General features: G+C 37.0%; 1 long non-coding RNA gene across 4 annotated transcripts; it reads left to right on the forward strand.

Annotated features, from left to right (window-relative positions):
- The first annotated feature begins 298 nt into the window (after positions 1–298).
- Positions 299–25,330, forward strand: LOC108359018 (uncharacterized). Of its 4 annotated transcripts, none has more exons than XR_001846870.1 (10): positions 299–1,811; positions 1,888–1,953; positions 2,249–2,316; positions 2,376–2,593; positions 2,682–2,692; positions 23,767–24,126; positions 24,204–24,331; positions 24,628–24,687; positions 24,965–25,098; positions 25,160–25,330. It is a non-coding gene; the product is annotated as an uncharacterized LOC108359018 (long non-coding RNA). The 4 variants fall into 4 exon arrangements; XR_001846872.1 differs by having other exon boundaries at positions 2,379–2,593; XR_001846871.1 differs by having other exon boundaries at positions 2,249–2,308.
- The last annotated feature ends 724 nt before the right edge of the window (positions 25,331–26,054 follow it).

Consider the following 26,054-nt stretch of genomic DNA (forward strand, 5'->3'; position numbering starts at 1 on the left):
CAATTTCAGGGTGCCGTAGTTCAATCATAAATTCCAATTTATTTTTTTTTTACTTTAGGTGGTCGCCCCCCTTTTATTCGTTCGTCCATAGCAATTTGGAAATCCACACTCCCTAACATACTAACTAAATTTACATTATATGAAATTTACTTAATCGTAATTAATAATAGGCTAAATTAAAAGTTGAAAAATTAAGTTCGTTTTATATTTAATACAATTTTTTTTTGGTTTCCGTAAATATTTAACTAAACATTTTAATGTTTAATTTTGAAAGTATTTTACAATACAATATTTGTTCATTAAAATTTTTTTTGTAGTCTTAAGTAGCAATTTCTTTTTTAGCTTAGGGTATTGTAAAATAGTTGTTACAAATTTATTTCTTATAAATAAACCTAAGTACATTCAAAACATATTTTTTTCACTAGTATTTATAATATTGAGTTTATATAAATTAACGAATTGTGTTCAGTTGCGAAAAATTTCTATTTAGTGAATAATATTTCATTTTAAAATTTTTTATGTTCGTGTGATTGACTTGAAAAATTCATAAACATCTTTTTGTTATATTTTGAAATAATAGTTGGTTGAGATAAGATTTTCAACTAACTTTTTGAACTCTGGTTTTGTGGGTCGTTTTTACTTTATCTTTTTCTTTATCGAAGATAGTGATATTAACATCATCTACTTTAGTTACAACGTGAAGACCCTGACATATATTTTCATGCTAGATTCTGGGTTCTTTTTGTACCAGAACGAGATCGTTTTCTTTAATTTGTACTGGGCGAAAGTGTATTATACAAAACTTTGTTGCAGATTTTATGTATGTTAATTAATTCTTTGGCTATTGCACGTGATTTTTGCATCCGGTACTTAACCTCTTTTGCATAATTTTCAACATTTTAAATGGGATCAGTTTTTCGTTTTTTTTTTCAAATCGTGCGGTAAAGTCGGTGTTTTCCCGAAAACTGGTTCGAATGGAGTAAATTTATTGTTAAAAACAGAATTTGGAGTAGTATTATGCAAAAAAGTGAAATACCTAAGATAACTGTCCCAGTCAGAGATAAGGTGTGTACTCGTATTGAGAGGAAAAAGTTCTCCAGCAGCAAATGTTCTGAGAATTTACCAGCATTCGCTCTCAAAGAGACGAAATATCAACAGAAGTACGAGAACGCAATATTTGCAAAAACTTGCAAGCAGCTAAACAGCTGATTCATTTGGTGGGAAAAAATAAAGAATAAAGAATAAAAATGGAAAATAACAATGAATTAACAATTAATTGTTCCCCAGGAACTTTCAAAAAGATTCAAGCAGGTAAGAAACGGAAATTATGATTATTAGACTATAAGCATTGTAAATAAACACTTTTTATTTACTTATTGAAACCTGAAAATCCAAATTGTAGGCAGTGTGTAATACAGCAAGGTGCCGGGGAAGATACGTTTGGACAAATAACGTTTTCCCAAAAAGAGCCAGAAATATCTATCTAAGCAGGCTGCTTGTGCATATCAGCAAAATGTGGATACGGCCCCTAGAGAATCGCCAGATTTAGCAAAACCATTGTGGTTGGATGCGCCATCGAGATTTTTAATCGAGAAGGTTTGGGATTTATGTCTAAGGGTTGGCAAAAGCGATTCTCTAAAAAACACGAAGCAAATGTGGACTACAACTCGCAAAGAACTTTGCGAAATGGGATACATGTTTACGGCGGTGCAAGTGCAGACGAAATTCTATACCCTAGAACGGAACTGCAAGCAAGCGGCTTCGAATAAATCCAAAACGGGAAGGGCAAGACAGATCTGCGCATATCAAAAGTAAGTCTGTATAGGGTTTTTAATATGTTTTAAGCGAAATAAACCAAAGTTTTCGTTTATATTTATGTACATTAAGTGAACTCCAGTCTTGACGTCAGCACTGGTGTAGAAGAATTCTTAGATGCGGCGCCAGCTACACCAGGTACATACATATCGCTCATTTACTCCAATAGTGCCATAATCCAAAAATTACAAATATTTAAGTACGCAAAAATTACCGCTACGTTTTCTATGTTGTGTAAAAATTTCATAGATGAATCGGTTACCAGTAGCCAACTAGAACATAATATGTATTCATGTATGTAAATTCAAAACTTTAAAGCCGTTTTTCTCGAGTTTTTTTTTTTTAGTTATTACACTATCGAAGTAAACGAGCAATATGTTTGAATTATAAATATTCCTTACATAAAATATATTTATTTGTATATATGTAATAGACGAGCCCGATTTCACGCCGTCCACTTCCAACAAAAGGAAACCTTCGCCAGCTACACCAGGTACATATGTATGTTTGCATTATATATGTTTCTAACATACAATATATTTAATATGTTGTTTATATAGTAGATGTCCCCGATTTCACGCCGCACACCTCCAAAAGAAAGAAAACTTCGCTAGAGCGGTATTTAGAAAAAAAGAAAAGTCAGATGAAAGATTGGAGAAACTGTTTGAGGAGAGTTTGAAGAGAAAGGCTTATTTGATGGAAAGGAAAGAGCAGAGGGAAATAGAAAAACTGCTAATAATGATGTCGATAGCTGATTTGCTGAAAAAGTAAAACCATGGTAATTGCCAAATGAGAATTTTTAATATCTTATCTACATAAAATAATACTGAACTTTATTTTATTCAAACACGTTTTCTTTATTCCAGGAACAAATCCGGTAAACTTATAGCTTTGTTGTTTTTTTTCCTAAAAATTACTAATATAAACATACAAAATTAAGTAAGTTTACGAGGTTTAGGTAGTTACGAGACATTTACGCGTTTGGGTGAATTGCCCTAATATTTCTAATTAATTTGTAGAAGTTTAAGTGCAAATGAAAGTACAAATGAAATAAATACATGTATGTGATTCACTAAGTTGTTTAGTTTTGAATTATGATGATATTATAATGATCATTTCTTGAGATTCTCTGACATTTTGTACAAAGCTTTCAACATTGATTTATATGGTTTTTGTTATAGAAACGACTGTTTTAGATTAAAAATTATAGAAAAAGATTTATATTGAAGATTTTGAATATTGTGAAAAACTAAAATACTTTTGTGAGACAATGTGTGTGTAAGGATCTGACCTAACACTTATAGATGAATATATTATAGGTGGCAACACTAATACTTTTTAGCTTCTAACTGCAACCAACTTCACATTGATATAGAGACAAGATACTGACGCGCTTGATTTAATTATTGAATTGTAGTACTTAATTATAATCTTATTTAATAAACGGAAATATAGAGCATTGCGCTCCATAGCTGGTGACCCCGCAAGAACACTTAATGGAAGACGAAAACGAGGACCGATTTGAGGACGCGGTTACCCCTTTCCGGGTGGCACGGCTCACCGTGAAGCCGTCACCATTTTGGAAACCAGACCCTCGGTTGTGGTTCGCGCAGGTGAATGCTCAGTTTTCGCGCGTGGGAATCTCCACAGATGAGACTAAATTTTATACGGTTGTGGCCGAAACAGACTCTGCAGTACTGGCACACGCCAGTGACATGATTTCTTCGCCACCTGCTACAAATAAATACGAAGCCTTGAAGCAGAGGCTGATTAGCGAATTTGGTGAGTCAAACGAAAAGCGACTCAAACGTTTGTTCGCACGTTGCGAGTTGGGCGACAAAAAACCTACAACTTTACTCAGAGAAATGAGAGATCTTGCCAACCATCGCTTGGACAAAGAAATTTTAAAATCTTTATGGCTGCGACGTTTACCAATCCATGCACAACAGCGACCCTCGACGACGACATAGGCGACTTGGCGAGGAAAGCCGACAACATAATCGAAATACCGACAATGGGTAGCAATACTAACGCAGTCAGTGCAATAACAGACAATGAATTGGAAGCCATTTCCGACTTGGCGAACATGCTCAATCGTCTCGAGCACAGTAATCACCGCAGTGTCCAACAAAACGATCAGGGCCACAGTAATAAAGCAGTACGTCTGCAGCCATCGTCTAGTGCACGTAATCGTTCGACTCTGCCAACAAACCACGGTTTCTGTTGGTATCATCATACTTTCGGTGACAAAGCAACTAGGTGTCGATCGCCATGCACCTACGCTCAGCGACACGCGGAAAACTAGTCAGCCCCCCGTTCAAAGCGGCTACAGTGGGGGCTGACAATGGTTCTTGCCGTCTTTACGTCCGAAACAGAGTATCCTCGTTGAAATTTCTTATCGATACGGGCGCTGAGATATCAGTAGTGCCCAAGCGTAATAGCTAAAACACTCAAACATTCGCTATGAAACTAGTGGCTGTATATAATACGCATATAAATACTTGCCTCCAAAAACGCATTACATTGGACCTGGGTCTACGGCGGACATTCTCCTGGTTATCTATTGTCGCCGACGTCGCTCACCATATATTGGGTGCTGATTTTTTCCAGCACTACGACATTGTGGTGGACGTCAAAAATAAGGTAATCATCGAGAAAACAACGAACGTTCAAACTATTTGTCAAATAATGAAACCAGCACATAGTATTATTTCACTAAAAGGAGACAACATGTTCCAGCAAATTTTAGCGCGTTATTCCGACCTCACCAATGCCTCGACTGGGTTAAATAAAACCGAGGCGGCAGTCCAGCACTTCATAGAAACGAGGGGAGCCCCGGTAGTTCAGAAAGTACGTCGCCTGTCCCCTGAAAAGATGGAAATCGCTAAAAAGGAGTTCGAGTATTTGTTGGAGCGCGGAATTTGTCAACGCTCGAAGAGCCAATGGTTAGTCCGTTGCAAATGGTGCATAAATCTAACTGCTCCTGGCGCCCATGCGGCGATTACCGACGATTGAATGCAAAGACAATTCCAGACAACTATCCCGTTCGTCATATTCAGGACTTTGGAGGCGACATACATGGTAAGACAATTTTTTCTGTGGTCGACTGTAGGAAAGCGTACCATCAGATTCCGGTGCATCCAGCTGATGTTCCAAAGACTGCCATACTAACCCCTTTCGGGCTTTTTGAGTTTAAGTATATGACGTTTGGCCTCAGAAACGCCGCTCAAACGTTTCAACGATTTATCGATGAAACGGTCAAGGGACTACCGTTTGTTTTCCCATATCTCGACAACGTACTCAACTCTTTAGACGTTATCGTGAGAGAGGTTTAGTTATCAACGAAGGAAAATGCCAACTAGGCCAGAACGAGGTGGAATTTTTAGGTCACTTGGTGTCGTCTAAAGGCATCAGACCACTACCTCACAAGGTAAAGGGTATACTGGAGTGCAAGAAACCGAAAGTGGTTCACGAACTAAGGCGGTTTTTGGGGACCATAAATTTTTGTAGGCGTTTTCTACCGCATGCGGCCGCTACTGCAGAGATTGATGGGTCCTTGTAAGAAGAGGGACAAGACATCAATCAGCTGGATGCCTGAAGCTACTGAAGCTTTCCAAAAGCTCAAGGAACAATTAGCGAATGCAGCACTCATTGCATTCCCTTTGCGAGGTGCCACGATTGCCCTGATGGCTGACGCATTAGACATTGCAGTCGGTGCTGTTCTACAGCAGCGGGTTGACAACGGGTAGGCACCGTTGGGATTTTACTCACAAAAGTGTACTTCAACTGAACAGCGATATAGTGCGTATGATCGCGAATTGCTAGCGATCTACAAAGCGATCCGACATTTCCGTTACTTTCTGGAAGGAACGAATTTTATTATCTTTACAGACCACAAACCGCTTATGCACGCCTTCAACCAGAAGTGGGAAAAGCTTTCACCACGACAAACTCGGCAATTGAACTACATCAGTCAGTTTTCATCTGACATCAGACACATAGGTGGTGCTCACAATCATGTAGCTGACATGTTATCACGGATTGAAACATTCGCTCTGCCATCGCCGATAGATATGCAGCATTTACACGACGAACAAAGCAACAGCGATGAATTGAAGGAGTTGCTCAACGGTGGGCCTACTTCGCTTCACTTGGTACAGTATCACCACCCCGATACGGGCATTAACATAGTCTGCGATGACTTAATCGCCCATACGTCCCAGAATCCTTACGACAGGTAGTATTCAACGCCAACCACGGGTTAGCACACCCAGGTGCGAAAGCAACCAGTAAACTAATTTCCAGAAATTTTGTTTGGAAGAGAATGAGCAGCGATTTGCGGGCACGGGTACGCAGCTGTCTAGCATGTCAGCATTGTTAAGTCGCACGTCACACAAAAGAGGAACTTGAGACATTCGCGATCCCAGGCAAACATTTCGAGCACATCAACGTGGACCCTTCGCACCTTCGAGGGGATTCACCTACTGTTTAACTTGTGTCGATAGGTTCTCCAGATGGATAGAGGTGATTCCGATGTCAGACATGACAGCTGAGACCGTCGCTAGAGAGTTAATTAGAGGGTGGATAAGTAGGTTCGGTACACCCAAGTACATCACCACGGATCAAGGCCGACAATTTGAGAGCGCCTTGTTCACGCAACTAGCGAAGCTGCTCGACGTAAGACATATTCACACCACCAGCCATCATCCGCAAGCAAACGGGTTGGTGGAAAGGTGGCATCGAGTTTTGAAAGCGGCACTCAGGTGCCACTCAGCCGACACCAACTGGGTGGATGTTCTCCCGATTGTCCTACTCGGACTAAGAACGGCTGTGAAGGAGGACTTAGGCGCGTCGGTAGCTGAAATGCTCTATGGTCAGCCAATTCGGCTTCCTAGTGATTTGTTGAACACCTCAGAAAGCACACCTGCGGACGAGCAAAGCTTCTTACGAGATCTACGACAGCACTTCGAAAATGTGAAACCAACGCAAACTTCGCAGCACGGTAAACATGCAGTTTTTGTACCCAAAGATCTACGTTTTTGCAGTAACGTTTTCTTACGAGACGACACCATTCGTAAACCGCTGAAGGCACCGTATGACGGTCCATATACTGTCGTTAATAGATACCCGAAAACATACACCGTACTAATCGGGTCGAAACCAGTCACGGTATCCATAGACCGGCTCAAGCCGGCTTACTTTCCAAGAGACGAGCTAGCAGCTATACCATGCCATTTTCCCGGCGCTCCTGGAAAGGGGGTGGTGCAGGGATCTGACCTAACACTTATAGACGAATATATTATAGGTGGCAACACTAATACTTTTTAACTTCTAACTGCAGCCAACTTCACATTGATATAGAGACAAGATACTGACGCGCTTGATTTAATTCTTGAATTATAGTACTTAATTATAATCTTATTTAATAAACGGAAATGTAGAGCAATGCGCTCCATATGTGTGTATTAGTTTATGTTTTTGACGGAGAACTTGTAGCTGTTGACGTATGGGATCACGTACAGACTTTCCCCTAGAAATTTCACCGCGCGTTGTGACTTCTTTCATTATATCTGGTGCCACCTCAGAAATAAATTCTAGGTCATATTCACTTGCAATATTATGCAAAACGCAGCAAGCTCTTACGAAGTGGCACAGTTTCTTCAAGCTTCTTAACTTGCAGTAATACAACTGCCTAAACCTTTGCTTTAAGATGCCAAAAGTATGCTCAATAGCAAACGTCCGGAGTTGAGCATAATATGGAAATATTTTTGAGCCCATAATCCCTGTTCGGTGTTATTAGAAATCTGCTACATGGGTACGCTGAATCACCCAAAAGGTAGTTATCTGAATTACAGAAAAAAAATATGTATTTGCAAGACAAGAAATGTGTGTACATTCGACTGCATCACGAAGAAAGTTTATTCGCCAAGAATTAAAAAGGGTGAGAAAATGTCCTTTCAATGATACCTCCACAATAAGAAGACAATTTATCGTAAATAATTGAATTTGTATAAACCCAGCTATCGTGGCTAGACCCAGGATATCCCACGAATATATTTATGTTTAGGCCTTCAGCCTACGTATTACTTGTCTACGCACCGCCCCAATGCCAGCATATGTACGTGCATACGTATCTGCATAGGCATACATATATTCGTACAGGCGTACATGTATTAGTATGCGCGGTAAATTTTAATGTCCCGCCGGACAGTGAACTTTCGTTAAGTTTCCCCTTAACGTCAGTTACTGTCCGGCGGTCGAATTTAAGGTCCCGTAAACCTTTTTAATCACTTCGGTTTAGAAGATCAACGCGAGCGCAGCAGCTACCAGGCCACTCCCGTCCAAAGGCATCCAAATATTTTATTATTCCACACTATATATATATCTATATTGAAATAAATCGCCTCTTTATTGAATTCATCATTAACACGAAATATCTTGGTTGTATTAATTTCTTTCGGTTATATTTGCACCGGAGCGTAATCCCCAATCGCCCCCGTGTAAACATTTGGTCCTTCGAGCCGAGCTGATTGTAAATTGCTTGCCGCTGCCTCTGCTGAAAAGAAAAATAAAATAAAATTAGTGTTAATTACAAATTAAATTTACGAATTTTTTACAACCTCTACAACCTTTTTACCTGCGATTGCGTAATCCCTCGTGCATGAATGTACTTTCCATCCCATTCTTCCAATGAAGTGAATGAATTTTCCTCATTGTCATATGTGTGAAACAGGGCTCGGATTACTCAACTAATTTTAGTACGCACCACTCTACCAATTGGAGTAAAACAAATTTTCGTAGTAGCCAGGTGTCATCTTGTTCTCATTCGCAATATCAAAAAAATTTGGATATTTCACATGAGGATCGAAGTAATAACATTAAACTTAAACAGTAAACATCTCTTTCAAATTTTAATTTATTTATACATATATAGACAAAATATTCGAATATTGTCAATGTATTGACTTATTTTATTAAGGTCATCGTCAGTCATGCCGAAATATTCACATGAATTAAAACTTTGTTATAGAATAGATTTTTTAATAAAACGGGCTAGAGGAGTAGATTAAACACTTTTCTAAAATGTACTAAACTCATGTCAGAACGTAGTGCGTCCTAGTACCGGTAGATAAATTCACATATACATACGTTCCACAAATGGAAAAAACATATGTTGATGCATACCATCGCACCATTCGATCAATCATTCTTAATCGTTAGCTTTGCTAACATAAATACATTTTACGCACTTAAAGAGGCATTGGGCCTGTTCGAGGCACGTAATAAAAGCGGCATTACTACCGTACTGATGAAAAATGGCAACATTGTTGCAACTACACAACTGATAATACTTTGCTAGAAATTCACACAGAACGCTATACTTTAATAATTCGCGCAACACTGCGGTTGTGATTGCAACTCGAACAAGCCCATTGTCATGAGGAAATATCAATGCACTAACTAGTTGTAGTTATTTCACATATTTTTTATGTAAAATTCAAAAGGGAACAAGACATTTTGTAATAAAATTTGAAATTAAACTTACGAATTCTGCTGCATATGAGCTACCCTGTTTTTAGCCGAGTATCACCTACAGTGGCATCCAAACTTTTTTTTTGGTGGCAGGCTAGTTGTAGGGTTGTGTGAGGTGTAATCAGCTGGTGGCCCATAAAATGAAGTGTAGACAGCTTTTACGAGTAATCAGCATTGATTTTTTTTTATTTGAAAGTATTCTCTTTTTATACAAAATTTCTTACACTTATTTACACTAATACTTATAAACTACAAGCATTTACATAGTATGCAAAGTCAGCATATTTCTTCATAGTTATTTCGACTGTTGACAAACCGACACTGTCGATTAGTCACGTGAGTTGGTCAATGCGACGGCTTGAGTAATAATGATGACAAATGTAAACAGATATATATATGACGTTGAACTCCCGCTGAGTTCATTAGAATTTATTTGGGTCATAATGGCTTAGCTTTGTGCGGTCGATATTTAGTGTAATACTACAGTTGCGAGAATGGCTAAAAACTCTCTAAGTGTAGATTAATACGTTTTCGACAACTTCATGCAATGAAGTTGAACTGCTAATTACGAATATTAGTAGATCAACTCATTAATGGAAATGATCGTTTTCTTAAGAGCACTTAATATTGGCACTTCCAAACATGATAAATGCAATTTACATTATTTCGATGTGATAAAGATTTAACTGTGCCAATGCATACCTGCATAATGGAATGTATGGCACTTGTGTGATCCACCCTTCATTTTTTGTGGGTCGCAAACCGACGTTAAGCCGTATTTACACGTCTTAGTTTGTGAAGACAAATAATTGAAAATAATGGGACGTTCGCACTCACAAAATCCTGTTTTATCCCCTGAACGAAAATTATTATGCCAAATACTTAGAGATTTTCCGCCTTTATTTCTCGCCACCCAACAATATTTAAATAGATGGTTCCCGGTTCGAACGGATCGTAAAAATATACCCATTTATTGCAGCAATCATGACTGGCTTCTCTCAAATGTTGAAGAACACGGCACAACACGCACATCGCTACCCTAAAGCCTGTCGCTTATGCAATGGCAAACACCCGATAAGGCTGTGTCCGGTCTACCGCGCGAAAAATGCGGAAGAAAGATTACGCGAAGCGCTCTTAGGGAAGTTCTGCAGTAATTGTCTGGCCATGACGCATCGCACAGAAAACTGCACTAGTTCGGAGAGATGCCGCCGGTGCCACGATAAGCATCACACCACCATCCATCTGGAACCTATTGACCGGAGACCCTGGAGTCAACAGGTGGAAGAAGAAGACGACGAATTGGATGTGATCTTCATCTATGCGTCCGAGTCCGGAACGGAAACTCGGTATCTCCGTCCGGAACCGGAAAATCTAGAAAGTATAGAATCCGGAGCGGAGACTCGGACTCTCCGCCCGAATAGCGATAGCGGAGCGGAAACTCGGACTTTCCGACCCCCACTCAACCACGAGACCCAAAGGTTGGCTGAATCGGAAACAAGCTCTTTCCGATCACGCCAACGAACACGACGAACCCGCGGAGCGGAAACCGGGTCTTTCCGCCCGCGCCAGCAAACACCACCAGCGAACCAACTTCGTCAGGCAAATAGAACGGTGGCAAGGTATCGCCATATAACACACACACCAGTGTTACGACCTATGATCTCCATTTCACCCAAGGCGGTTATCAAGGTCGAAGCAGGAGGACGACTGCGTCTTATTAGGGCCCTAATAGACGCATGTACGCCGTTAACCATGATAGCGAGAGATCTTACGAGAGACCTGGGGCTACAAACCACTCGAATAGGGAACCAACGGGGCTGCCTTCTGTGTCTCAGAAGGAAGCACGGCGTTAATAAGCAAGTGGCGACCCATGCGAAGATAATAAATAATTTCCGCCGGATATCACCGCCTAAGAGTATCGACTCAACGATAGTTGCCACGTATGCGCATATAAGACTCGCCGATCCGAATTTCTTCGAATCCTCCCCAACTCGAATCGTGCTCGGCGCTGACGTATATGCCGACATTATCATGCCCGGTAGGCTGCCGACGTCCTTTGGGCCCTTGTTGGCCCAAAGTACAATATTTGGTTGGGTACTCTCGGGCGCCTACCGCGCCTAATTAAAAAAAAATAATAATAATTTTCTTTAATAATATCCTCATATTTTTTCGTAGGATGGCTTATAATGAATTCTTGTATGTTTATTTTAGTTTTTATTTCTAAATAAAAGTGCATTGAATTATGACCACGTCTGTACCTTTATTTCTCTCTCTCTCATGTCCCAGCAGTAGGAAGAAGAACGGACATTAACGCGCTGGTCACCGGAGCTATTTTGTTTTGCAATTTTGAGAAAAAATAAAATGAATGAAATTGTAAACAGACTCAGGTGCGCCTGGTAGCTGCATCGTAACAAGTAATTGTCCAGATGTTGCTTATCGCAAGGGGGCCGGTATGTTTAGGCCTTCAGCCTAAATATTACTTGTTTACGCACCACCCTAATGCCAGCATATGTACGTGCATACGTATCTGCATAGGCATACATATATATGCCTATGTGCATACACGGATACATACATGCGTACATGTATTAGTATGCGCGGAAAATTTTAATGTCCCGCCGGACAGTGAACTTCCGTTAAGTTTCCCCTTAACGTAAGTTACTGTCCGGCGGTCCAATTTAAGGTCCCGTAAACCTTTTTAATCACTTCGGTTTAGAAGATCTACACGAGCGCAGCAGCTACCAGGCCACTCCCGTCTAAAGGTATCCAAATATTTTATTATTCCACACTATATATATATCTATATTGAAATAAATCGCCTCTTTATTGAATTCATCATTAACACGAAATATCTTGGTTGTATTAATTTCTTTCGGTTATATTTGCACCGGAGCGTAATCCCCAATCGCCCCCGTGTAAACAATTTATAAGTTTTTTATCTTCATTGCAAACTCCTTGTAGACAAATTGATGTAATCCCCTTCCTATCTATATAATCATCCCTTCCGGTCTTTGGTGGGTCTATTCTTATGTGAGTGCCGTCTATGCAATCTAAGTTAAAATTAATAGAATAATGCTTATATGTACATAAAAAGAGCACATCAGAAATAGACTAAGTTGTTTTAAATCAGGCCGGCAGTATGTACATACATATGTAAATATGAATATAATTACCGATTGCTTTAGAGAAAAAACATTTTCTGTTGAAAAATTCGCTTGATGCCCGTTTTTTCTCCTCAGTAGGCCATTTAATACATCAGGACTCAATCAACTTATAAACATTGTAACTCTGCTAATCACATTTGTCACCGCTGACAGACAAAAGTTAAATCGGTCCCCTAAATCCCTGTAACTGCAAGCTTCGTGTCCAGCGAATCACAAAAACACCAGCAAGTATCCTCTATGCGAAAGCCTTTTGTCCTCTCTGGGGTTTTTGTATAGCCTTGAATGCAGAAATCGTTGACTAAGGTTTTCGAATAAACTTCTTGAAATCCGGAAATGCGTCCGCAATTCTTTTTCGTTATACGTTGGCACTATTTTCTCTGCATAATTCACAATACAATTTCGCGGAGTTTGTTCACTTGTGAAAAGGCAAACGTCCGTAGACAAAATTTTATGCAAAAGTATGCGATCTTCCTCACCATCACTTTTAGATGAGCTCGACTCCATCAGTAAGGCAATGGTATTGACAATCATCATATTTTTGTTTGTATCTGTACGGCATATTAAAGCTATACAACTCAAATATTCAAGTACATATACCTTCAATGATCTTATTTTCAAGTGCAACTTTGCCAACAGCAGTAACTGCGCCCGAAGGTCGTGATTCAGGATGGAATTCCTCAAAGGTATCCTCTGTAGGGTATTTTACTTGTATGTTTTTATACTTGTTTAAATTCTTGATTTTCAGTTTATGGTTCTATGAATTTGTTTGTTGTTAAAAAGAAAATTTTTGATAATAAACCAGCTTTCAAATACAGATTTCAAAAGCTCAATATGTTGATCTTCATTATCACTTGCAACAAGAATATCGTCAATATAGACAATAATAAAACGTTGAAATGTTTGTGCACTATTTCGTAGTCCAAAAGGCATCCGTACGAACTCCAACATTCCAAACGGTGTAGTAATTGCTGTTTTATGTATATCTTCTTCAGCCATAAGTATTTGATGATATGCACGAACAAGATCAATTTTTGAAAATGTTTGTTCTTTAAATCAATAGTCAAATCATGAATGTAAGGTAACGGATAACGATCTGGAATAGTAATGCAATTTATTCTTCTGTAATCTCCACAAGGTATCCAATCATTTGGTTCTTTTTTAGGAACTAAATGTAAAGGAGATGCATTGTGAGAGTGTGAAGGCCTACATATACCTGTTTTAACCAAAAATTCATATTTTTTGCTATTAAAAATTTAATTTCTTTCTTGTTTGAAAGCTGGTGTATTATCAAAAATTTTCTTTTTAACAACAAACAAATTCATAGAACCATAAAATGAAAATCAAGAATTTAAACAAGTATAAAAACATACAAGTAAAATACCATACATATACTCCCCCTCCAGTAAACGATAAAATAATTAGTATTTAATGTTAAATTTCTTTTTTGTATTTGAAAGACTTGAAAAATATAGTTTGAATATTAAACCTAGTAAATGCATTTTCGGAGCAAATAAATTAGATTTTCCAAGTTATGGAATTTCAAGTGAAGGAATCAGATCTTCTGTCGAACGAGTTGAAGCAATAGTAAATTTTGAAAAACCCCTTTCAATAAATAAATTACAAACATTTTTGGGCATGGTTAATTATTACCATAGATATGTTAAAAATGTTAGCAGCAGAACTTAGTCCTTTGCACGAAATGTTAACATTAGCAACAAAAAATACAACTAAGGCTTTTGAAAATGTGAAGAAACTTTTTACACAGAAGACTTTACTCACTCATTTTGATAAAAATGGTAAATTATCACTTGCTGTCGATGCATCGAATGTAGCAGTCGGTGCGGTTTTACAACAAATGAGTAACAACATTTTAGAACCACTTGCATATTTTTCACGAAAATTATCTTCTACAGAAATTAATTACTCTACATTTGATAGAGAACTTCTAGCGATATACAATTCAATTAAACATTTTCTAGAAGGTAGAACATTCACTGTTTACACTGATCATAAACCTTTAACACATATTCTAAGTTCTTAAATCAGAGAGATCACCTCGACAAATTCGACACTTAGAGTACATTGCACAATTTACAGATGACATTCAATACATTTCTGGAAAAGAAAACATAGTTGCTGATACCCTTTCACGTATTCCAGATGTTAACACGATTTTAGCATAAGACATTAATTTTCAAACATTATTTGAGGAACAACAAAGAGATCAAACACTTTATGGCATAATATCTGATCAAAATTCCAACAGTAATTTAAAAGAAATTAATATTCCGGTACTTAACCTTAATATTTGGTGCGATATTTCTCAACAACCTTTTAGACCATTTGTTCCCAATTCTATGAGAAAAATCATTTTTGATAAAATTCATTCTTTATCACATCCAACTGTCCGTACAACTAGACGTTTGATTCAATCAAAATATTTTTGGCCTAATTTGTTTGTTGTTAAAAAGAAAATTTTTGATAATAAACCAGCTTTCAAACAAGAAATTAAATTTTTAAATTGAATATTATATCTTACTATATATCCTCAACATTGGTTATTATAATTAACTCAATAAACTTTGCGTTGTGCACCATTTCTTACTTTCTCCATCGTCCGCTTTTGTTAATTTATAAATTAAACGAAAAATATTTGCAAACTTCAATTTTTCGTTTGTTTACATCAGCTGATTTTCTTACTTGCAAGTTTTAGCTGGGAAACTTTTTTCCAGCAGAAATTTGCAGCTCTCTTTCACATTTTGCTCCCTCAATTGCCCCTACTTTGCAAGTTTTTTGGGTATGGGAACGCAAAACCCGTAAAAGTTTTCTAAGACTTTAGATAGTTGGGCGTATCAATACAATGTTTGGATATTATTATACTGCGGTATTCAAACTGTTTGTATATGCAGAGTTGAGACACATTGCAACCTTATACATTGCATATTTTAAATATTCAATATAAATTTTTCTGAATTTTCCATCTTTAAAACACCAATGGTAACCAATAATAAACGAAGCATCAACTTTGTTTCTGATGCGCTGATTGCTCTAGCGATGCGTTTCGGTAACTTTTCGGATGCGTTTTGGAACAGTATACATTGTCAATATTTTGTAGTTCGGCGTTATGGAACATTATACTTGTACGTATGCAAAGCAATTGACGTTTTGGAAGTCAGCCTCTCATTTAGGTATGAACGTATGTATTCATTGAAAACGCGATGGTTGCGTTCTATTGTGCCCACTATTTCGTGATGGTGTGCTGTCGAAAAGTTATGATCTTTAAAAGTTTTATTAGGTCCGAAAATATTTCGCTTTTATATTCAGTTCCTAAATCTGATCTGATAGAAGTCATTATGCCATATTCTAGTATGCAACTTTCAAAGATAGCAGAGGCGATAGTTTGGCGCTTTTATCTGGAACACCAACTGTTTCCAGATACTTTGTCAGGTCTCAAATCATAGTAACAGCGAACTTGTTACCGCTTGTTGATTCTGGCAAATGTCCTTTGTATCAATTATCACTATTTCAAAAGGTTTGTTAGGTGTAGGGGTTAAAACAAGGTTTTCTTTTGTTTTTGGTTTTGATTTGTTTAGTAAACATTTCTCAAAACCTTTTACGAATTTTGATATATCCCGGCCCTTGTTTTTCCAGAAGTTTTTGTTCGAATTTTTGCATACAGTCGTTTGAGTCCACAATGCCCTCCCCGTTATGGTAGATTGTCATAAGTTGGTATTTCTTTTCGTCGTCGTTCACAGTTTCGACTAGATCCGTCAATATAATTTGTGAGTTCTTTAAATTTTTATTTCCGCTGTCTTTTAAGTTAAGTAATAAGTCATTTTTAGGCCATTCTAACCTCTTAATATTACGATTGTTGGCTTCGACTTCAAGTCGCGAAAGTAACTCATTTAAATTCGTTTTTTCGTTAACAACCGTAAAATTAAGTAACTCGAGTTTTCTGTGTTTTAAATGTGCACAAACTTGAAATATTGGGATTTTTTATCATATACATTATTTGTTTTCACCCGTGGTATTTTCTTTGAAAAATCATATGAAAATTTGTGATAAACCTGTACTATCGCACTTTAATTGTATTTTATTCGTCATTGATCGTGTTTTTACCGCTAATACTTGTCTTTTAGTTCGTTCATTGTAATCCGTGATAATGCGTTCGCACCGACATTTGTTTTGCCTTTTATGTGCTCAATTGTAAAGTCGTACTCTGACAGTTCTAGGCGTATTCTAGCAAGCTTTGACGACGGTTCCTTCATGGTAAAGAGATAAACTAGCGGTCGATGGTCAGATTTCACCGTGAAGTGAGTGCCGTAAACATACGGTCGAAACTGCTTGATCGCAAAATATATAGCTAAAAGTTCAAGTTCAAAAATCGGTTTATTCGGTTCTGGTTTATTGAATGATTTAGAAGTAAAACATATTGGCAAATCATTTCCCTCATGATTTTGGCTTAATATAGCACCACACCCAACTTTCGAGGCATCGACAGTAATAATAACTTGTTTAGTGAAGTCGGGGTATTGTAGCAATTTTGGGGAAATTAACGCTGATTTTAAACATTCAAAAGCTTTGTCGCACGCACTGCCCCAATTAAATTCAACCTTTTTTCTGCCTAGTTGATTTAAAGGCGCTGCCAGAGACGCAAAATTTGGTATAAACCGCCTGTAATAATTAGCAAACGGCGCAAAACGTCGAACCGCATCCTTGTCAGTCGGTTTTGTATATTGTTTATCAGCGTTTAATTTGGTGTCGGCTGGTAACAGACCCTGGGCTGAACATTTATGGCCTAGGAATGTAACTTGCGGCCGAAGAAAATTGCATTAATTTATTTATAGGGATTTGATGAAACCCTGAAAAAAGGTCTAAGGTTAAAAAATACTTCGCTCGGCCAATGTTGTCTAAAACGTCGTCTACTCTCGCAAGAGGGAACTTATCGGCAATCAATTTCTTGTTAACAGCACGGAAGTCTACGCACATGCGGTACGCATTTTGCCATTAGTATCTTTTCTTGGAACAACAATTAAAGGACTATTATAATTCGAATAGCTTTCTCCGATCAATTCATTTTCTATTGACTTCTTAACTTGGCGATTTCTTTCTTCGGGAAGTGCAAATATGTCTGCGTAATCTATGCACAAGTTAAGTAATTTGCTTTCGGCGTACTTAGGAATTTGTTTTTCAACACGTTAATCAGTTCTTTTATCCGGTTGTCATCGTTTACCGTCTTGTTAATAGAATATACATTAAAAATAGAGAGTTTTTCAGTCCGAATGTTACAGTTCTTTGGGTATTTTATGTCATTTGTGGTATTTATGACTTTGACGATTGGGTTGCTCGTACTAACTATGCATCGCGCTGTGATCAATCTCTTGTGATTCCACAAACAGAGGCTCCGGTGAACTTCCTAAACTAAAAAGTCGGAAATTTCGCATCTATTCTATAAAAAAGTCCGAAAAATTCAAATTTGTCGTAATTTTTTTTTAGGCTTAAGCAGTAAATGCCTTTTGTTACAGAAAAATCGTTTAGTTGTCTTACGCTGGGCGCTCATTGCATCCGATAAGCCGACCGATTTCGGCCGAACAATTTGACCGTCCGAACTGATACGCACACTTAACTAGATTATTTGCCGACTTTATCTGTACGCACAAATCTAGTTTTCATTTCAATTTTGTAAGCAGTGAAATATTTTGATACATTTTAATTGACATACTCTAAACATGTGATTATTTTATGTATTTTTTTTTGTTTTGCACCCAATAAGATAATTTTTCGCAGTCCATTTTGCTACTTTTCACCTGACATCGGACGAGAACAACAGGTTTGAATTTATCGTCACTGACGGACGTCAATGGCCGATGTCGGTTCGGTTATCGGTTTACGTGTGGGAGCGCTCATATAATCACAAGAGTTTATTCATATCGCCCGCATATAGCCGATATCGCACGGGCACAATTCGGCCGAAGTTTGTGCGTAGCGTTACTCCTGCTCCCTTAGTGTTCGCTCCTGACGGGCATGAACGTTTAAAGCACGGCCATTGCAGATCGCGCATTATTGTTCCTATTGGTGTTGCTGTTTGAATTAAACCGTGAACCATTGCTGTTATTATGATAGCGGTTTCCGTTAGCGGATCGATGTTGTTGACTGCCATAACTATTGAAGTTATTATTATTATTGGAAGAAAATGACCTGTTATTTCTATAGCCAGTATAATTGCGAGTTGGGTTAGCCCCACGATAGCCACCACGTGAATTTCTAAACGTGTTATTACCACGCGATCGGAATGAAAGAACTTGTTGCTCCTTTACCTCATTATTCTGCTCTAAAATTAGTTTCGCAAATACGTCTTTGGAATCTGAAAATTTTGTTGAAGCTAAAATTGATTTTAATAAGTCTCACCTTGCGTTTAACCGACACACGTTAACAGTTTGCTCAATCGCCATTTCTTGAGCCTTTTCTTGAGTTATTCCTTCTATAATTAACGAACGCTCTGGATAATTGTTATTGTTAAAGTGTAACGCGCCTATCTTCCCTGCCACAGCTTTGGAGTTGTCAGGTTTAATTCTATTGCGTAGAGTAGATTTTATGTCACTAAAGGAATTTTTTAGTGTTGGTAAGGTTTCGCGGGCTTTGCCCTCTAATTTTCATTTCAAAAATGAAATTAATGTACTGGTCAAATCTTCTTCAGCTAAGTCCTCAATCAAGCTAATTTTATCTAAAAACAACTCGAGCGCTAAGGAATCCCCATCATGGATGAAAAAGTAGGTACAATTGTACCTTCTTCCGACGTTTGATGACTTAAAGGCACATTAGGTACAGTCACTAGATTTTAGGTACAATTATCTTTTGATCAGATGTATTTTTAGTTTTTTTTTTCTTTTTCCTTTACCGTGCTAATATATTTACTTGTAAGCACGGGAGAAGCCTCGCTTTTATTTTGAAGAATAAATAATTCTAAAGAACAGTGGCCAAAAGGAAGAAATTAAAAAAGTCATATTATGTATTATCTTAAACAATTTACATTGCATTCAGAGCAGCCACTACGAAAAATTAACACTTTACTTAGCTATCATGAAATTCGTAATTTTTTTCTACTAATTTTAACGCTTATTTTCACTAAGTCAAATTCAGTGGCATTTGCGGTCAAATGAGTGAAAACATATTGTCAAATGGGACTAAAAAATGGTCGTTTGATTGATTTAAATCAGAATAGGCCTTCAGGCGTGTACATGCGCTGCTAAAGCGGCTATTTTCTAAGGTTTTGGCCCATAATATCATCGATAAAGGTAGGTATAAAGGATAGAAAGTTGTGTAAAAATATGTCAACAAATTTTATTGTCAAAATATGACATAATGAAAACCACCCTTTATTCGCCCATACAGTCCAGTGTCTAGTATGTCTTCATTTTCATTTCATTTTATTTATTATAAAATATAACATTAGCACAATAAGATCCCAATGATCTTTTATAGTACAACTGTAACTTATAATAAAGAATTACAATATGTTAATGCTTAAAATTAAGTAATATATAAGTCAAAAACAGGAACAACAAAAACTTACAAAACTCTATAGAGAATCACAGGTGGAGCATAAGGAAAAACATAAGAATAATGTATTGATTACCCTATACCTAACTAGATAGCGAGCCTCAGAGGAAAGGGTATAACTTTGGATATGAAATAGCATTTTAACGAAAATAAGAATACAAAACACTCTTAAAGTTGCTTATGTTCAAACTATTACGAATATGAGATGGAATCGAGTTCCAGGTGCGAATAGCATTAACAAAAAATAGTCTTGCAGATGTTAGATAATTATAGTTGGGCACGATCAATTCCGTTAGGCGCGCAGATTTCGGGAAAGACAATTTTTCAAACATAAGGCGAAATAGAAAAATGCAATTTCTAGCCTTCAAGTATTCAAAAATACCGCATCCCAGGAGCAGTGATTTCCATTCAGATATATGATCGTATTTCGCCAACCCAAAAACATACCGCGTAACGTGATTGAATACCACATCAATTTTATGAGCAGATTGTGAGTCCAGCTTACTGTAGATTAATTCCGAGTAACATATTATAGGCAATATTAATTGAATGGCGAGTTTACGCCTAATGCACACCGGTGTAAAAGTAGCAGACATTCTTAAATTCCGCAGAGTATAATATACTTTGCCGACAACGGAATTAATATGATCAATGCAGGTTAAACTAGTGTTTATAACAAAACCTAGGTTAGTTACTTTTGACACAAACTTAAGGGACTTATCACCAATGTACAGAGAAGGCATCACATTACAATTAATATTTCTTTTACATACTGGTAAAACAAATGATTTTTCACTATTAAGACATAGACCGTTTCTCACAGACCATGAAGATATAGACGACAAATCACTATTGAAATCCGCGACCAAATTAACCACATCGTCATGAGCCCCTGACAAATAAATTTGAATGTCATCCGCATAAGCATGCATTTTTGCATGTTGACAAGTATTAAATATGTCATTAATGAACATGCTAAATAGTAATGGTCCCATAATAGAGCCTTGGGGTACACCCGTTGTTAGCGGTCTAAGTTCGGATACTTCATAACCAATTTTTACTCTCTGAGCTCTTCCGGACAAGTAGCTTGTCATTAATCGGACAGCAAGTTCACTAAACCCAAAGTAATTCCTAAGTTTAGAGCAAAGTAGGTCATGGCTAACCGAGTCAAAAGCTTTGGAAAAGTCTAAAAGGCATAATAGTGTCAAATTGTTTTTATCAAAGGATATCCGTATGTCGTCAAGTATTTTAATCATAGCTGTGGAGCAGCTGTGTTTAGCTCTAAACCCTGACTGAGATGGAGACAGTAACCTGAATTTGCTGAGATGACAATATATTTGTTCAGACATTAAGGACTCAAGTACTTTAGACAAGACAGGCAAGATACTAATTGGACGGAAGTCACAAGGACTACATGCAGATTTATTTTTAGCGACTGGAACCACTGTTGCAATCTTCCAAGCATCAGGGAAGCATGAGGTTGTAAAACAATGGTTAATGATGTGAGTCAATGTAGGTAAAATGAGCGGCAAGATTACTTTAACAAACCTTAATGGAATTCCGTCTTCACCAATTGCGTTGGATCGTATTTTGTTAGTACATCTAGCTACATCAAACTCGGATACAACACTAAACTCAAACATTTCACAATTCGGTGTAAGGGAGCACGAGAAGGGGGGCTGTGGAGAAGGTAAGCAGGAGGAAGTACGATTAATGAAGAAATCATTGAGAGCTTCAGGCTCGAGTAGGCAATTTGTGCTGTCACTAATATGTACTCGGAGACTTTTCAAGTTTCTCCAAAGAACATTATTGGGCAGTGATGGATCCAACTTCTTGATAAAGAACTTGCGCTTTTCCCGTCTAATGACCATGGTGGCTTCATTTCTAGCCGCCTTAAATGCACACCAATTAGAATCTGAGCGATTCTTTTTCCATCGGGAATATGCCGTGTTGCGTTGTCTAATCACAGCTCGCACAACAGAGTTGAACCAGGGACACGAAGATCTCTTTACACATGTTCGTAGCGGAACATGAGCCCGAAGGCTACATAATATATTATCATTCAGAAAAGCAAGTTTCTCATTCACCGTACTAAGTCCCCAGCACACTGTCCAATCGATGCGGGAAATATCGTTTAAGAGACTATTGACATTTAAAAAACGGTAGTCAAATGTGGTGTAGCTATTGACCAACTTATTGCGGTCAAAGTTAAATTTTAAATCAAAAGCACAAAAAATAAGATCATGATCTGAAATAAAGGACATTTGATCAAACTTTAAAACACAAGAAGGATCAGACACAATAAAATAGTCAAGCAAACTTGAACAACAATTACTACCATACCTCGTAGGTATTGACACATTTACAAACGATAGACCAAGAGAAGCCACATCATCCAATAATCTGGTGCTGTAAGAGTCCCTACAAAGTAAATTAACATTGAAATCGCCACAGACAATAATACTGTCATAATTAACAGCAATAGGTGACAAAGCATGAAAATAGTCACAAACTCTAAAACATTTATTGGGGTTGTAGACACACGACAAAAGCACTTTAGACACACAATTAGACAGTTCAATAAGCATATATTCGATATTGGTAATAGCCTCATGTGGAATCAGCTTTGCCGTCAGGTATTTTTTGCAGTATATGGCTACTCCTCCACCCTTTTTCTCATTTCTATCAGACCGGAAAAGCTTATAGTTTGTTATGTCATAATGGGAATCACTAATATCGCTTTTAAACCAAGTCTCCGAAACACAGATTATGTCCACAGACGAAAATTCAAAAGTGCTTCTGACAATATCCATTTTTTCAGAATTTAGGCTGCGCGCATTAAAGTGCACTACATTGAACCCGCTTTGACGACTACATAAAATATTTAACATTGCACGACTACAGCAGCCAATGCTATCCGATTCGCTATTGTTTACATTCATAATAACATTTAGAATAAGCAACTTTAAGACTACAACAAAGATGGGAGAATTTCAATAGAGACAAAGAATAAATGCTGAAGTGCGCTATCTTTACAGTGTTGACAATAAACAAAATAAACAAATGAGCCAAAGGCAATAAAAAACAAAATATATAAGTACAACTAGTTAAACTGCGCGAAGTCCTCCTTACACATAATTTTGGTTGTGCTGTTGTTTCTCCCCTTCTCTTTTCTAACATGTACAAATCAAATTTCATATCTTCTTTAGATGAGAACTATAGCTATTTAACCCATATTCGCTTTTTGATTTCTGGAAATATATTTAAAATGCTTTCGAAGTTACTTACGGCAATTTTATTATTTTCGCTAGACTTGCTGCACCTATTAAAAGGAATCGGATAAGTTATCAGACTAAGATAAGTGTCCCAGTCAGAGATAAAGTGTGTACTCGTATTGAGAGGACAAAATTCTCCAGCAGCAAATGTTCTGAGAATTTAGCAGCATTTGCTCTCAAAGACACGAAATATAAACAGAAGTATGAGAACGCGAAATTTGCAAAAACTTGTAAGCAGCTAAACAGCTGATTCATTTGGTGGGAAAAAATAAAGAATAAAAATGGAAAATAACAATGAATTAACAATTAGTTGTTCCCCAGGAACAAAAAGATTCAAGCAGTTAAGAAACGGAAATTATGATTATTAGACTATAAGCATTGTGAATAAACACTTTTTATTTACTTATTGAAACCTGCAGATCCAAACTGTCATCAGTGTGTAATACAGAAAGTGGCCGGGGAAGATAAAAAGAACCAGAAATGTCTATCTAAGCAGCCTGCTTGTGCATATCAGCAAAATGTGGATACGGCCTCTAGAGAATCGCCAGATTTAGCAAAACCATTGTGGTTGGATGCGCCAACGAGATTGGAAAAAGCGATTCTCTAAAAAACACGAAGCAAATGTGGACTACAATTCGCAACGAACTTTGCGAAATGGGATACATGTTTACGGCGGTGCAAGTGCAGACGAAATTCTATACCCTAGAACGGAACTACAAGCAAGCGGCTTCGAATAAATCCAAGACGGGAAGGGCAAGACAGATCTGCGCATATCAAAAGTAAGTCTGCGTTAGGGTTTTTAATATGTTTTAAGTGAAATAAATCAAATTTGTCGTTTATATTTATGTACATTAAGTGAACTCCACGAAATATTTAAAAATAAGAAGTCGATATACCCTACATGTGTCTTGGACAGCGAGATGCCCAGTCTTGACGTCAGCACTGATGTAGAAGAATTGTAAGATGCGGCGCCAGCTACACCAGGTACATACATATCGCTCATTTACTTCAATAGTGTCATAATCAAAAATTACAAATATTTAAGTACACAAAAATTGCCGCTACTTTTTCTATGTTGTGTAAAAATTTCACAGATGCATCGGTTACCAGTAGCCAACTAGAACAAAATATGTATTCATGTATGTAAATTCGAAACTTTAAAGCCGTCTTTCTCGAGTTTGTTTTTTTTTTAGTTATGACACTATTGAAGTAAACGAGCGATATGTTTAAATTATAAATATTCCTTACATAAAATATATTTATTTGTATATATGTAATAGACGAGCCCGATTTCACGCCGTCCACTTCCAACAAAAGGAAAACTTCGCCAGCTAAACCAGGTACATATGTATGTTTGAATTATATGAGTAGTCCACTTGCAAGCAGCGTTATGTGATTTTATAATAGTAAGACATAAATTAAAAAAAACGTCTACAACAACAAGTAAAATCCAAATTGTATCTTTTTTCTTTATTATCTGAAACTTTGGATAAATAAGACCCTAATAACATTAAAAAACAAATTCGCAGTATGGTAGTTTTTGCAAAGTTTATATATAAAAAATTAATATAGCGAGTTTTGAAACAGTAACTTTTACATAGCTAGCTTTTTTTTTAGCTTTTCGCGCTCTAAGAGAAAGGCTGATTTGGGGGAAAGGAAAGAGCAGAGGGAAATAGAAAAACTGCTAATAATGAAGTCGATAGCTGATTTGCTGAAAAAGTAAAACCATGGTGATTGCCAAATGAGAATTTGTAATATCCACATAAAATAATACTGAACTTAATTTTATTCATACAAGCTTCTTTATTCCAGGAACAAATCCGGTAAACTTATAGCTGAACACTTTGTTATTTCCTAAAAATTACTAGTTTGTATATGTATACGCTTAAATGAAATGTGTAAGTCTGAACTTAAAATTTATGTTAAACGTTTATTAGGTCGAACAGTGGTCCACAAAATAATAGGAGTGCGATATTTTGACCAGTTTTGCCTTTTTGTCTGTTTATTTAATGTTTATAATTTTTTTATAAAAGTCGCTGACTATACAACAAACACCATACAAATTCAGATTTCAAGCTTTGTAGAAAAATTATAAAAATTTCGCAAATTTTCACCCAAATTTCAAAGATTTTAATCAGAATCTTTAGAACAAATTGTATTATGCAGTTTTTTAGCCCATTTAATTGTAGCATAATAAAGTACAAGTTTAGTTGTATATGTACAGTAACTCACAGAAGTATTCGCTGTTTAGTTTTTAATTATGATGATATTATAATGAGCATTTCTTCAGATTCTCTGAAATTTTGTACAAAGCTTTCAACATTTATTTATATGGTATTTGTTATAGAAAGGAATGTTTTAGATAAAAAATTTGAGAAAAAGATTTAAAATTAAGATTTTGAATATTGTGATAAATTAAACAATTTTGTGAGAGAATGTGTATATTAGTTTATGTATTTTGACGGAGAACTTGTAGCTGTTGACATATGGGATCATGTACAGTTTCCCCTAGAAATTTCACCGCGCGTTGTGACTTCTTTCATTATATCTGGAGCCACCTCAGAAATAAATTCTAGGTCATCTTCACTGAAATATTACGCAAAACGCAGGAAGCTCTTACGAAGTGGCACAGTTTCTTCAAGCTTCTTAACTTGCAGTAATACAACTGCCTAAACCTTTGCTTTAAGATGCCAAAAGTATGCTCAAT

The sequence above is a fragment of the Rhagoletis zephyria genome, unplaced genomic scaffold (assembly GCF_001687245.7).
Source record: "Rhagoletis zephyria isolate East Lansing unplaced genomic scaffold, Rhagoletis_zephyria_1.1 Rzeph_scaffold_00326, whole genome shotgun sequence".
Taxonomy (NCBI): Eukaryota; Metazoa; Arthropoda; class Insecta; order Diptera; family Tephritidae; genus Rhagoletis; species Rhagoletis zephyria.